This window comes from Homarus americanus, unplaced genomic scaffold (genome assembly GCF_018991925.1).
Source record: "Homarus americanus isolate GMGI-L3 unplaced genomic scaffold, GMGI_Hamer_2.0 scaffold37219, whole genome shotgun sequence".
In the NCBI taxonomy this organism is placed as follows: domain Eukaryota; kingdom Metazoa; phylum Arthropoda; class Malacostraca; order Decapoda; family Nephropidae; genus Homarus; species Homarus americanus.
This window is the reverse complement of record NW_024717103.1, coordinates 7,009-7,500: the sequence shown is the minus strand read 5'-3', so window position 1 is coordinate 7,500 and position 492 is coordinate 7,009.

Here is a 492-nt window from a genome sequence, read left to right as displayed (position 1 = left end):
GAGAGATACTGAATAAAGCAGAGAAGATGAGAAGAGACTTAAGTAAGAAGAAGAAACAGGAAGGATAAGTCAGTAATATTTGTATCTATTCATCATATCGTCTTATCTTTCTCCTTTAATTAACACCTCTCAGGTATGAACGTCTACCTGGTCAGTCAATTGTTCATGGCACTGGTTCCTTCACGCAAGATGATTGGGCGACGGAGGAAAATAGGCCCCAGTGCTAATAGGGCCCAATTGAACCTAATCATTAACACTGAAGCTTAAGACCAAATTGACCCCTATTACTAGTGCTCTACGTTATGGCCAATTATAGTTAGGGTGTATTAGGCCTAGGCAGTGTTATGACTAAGGCCTATTAGGAATGGAACTTATCAGTAGTGGATTCCATTAGGACTGGGGATTATCATAATTCGGATCCATTACATCTGGTGACTAACAGAACTGGGGGTCCCTTAACACTATAGCTCATTAGTACCGGGTCCAACAGAA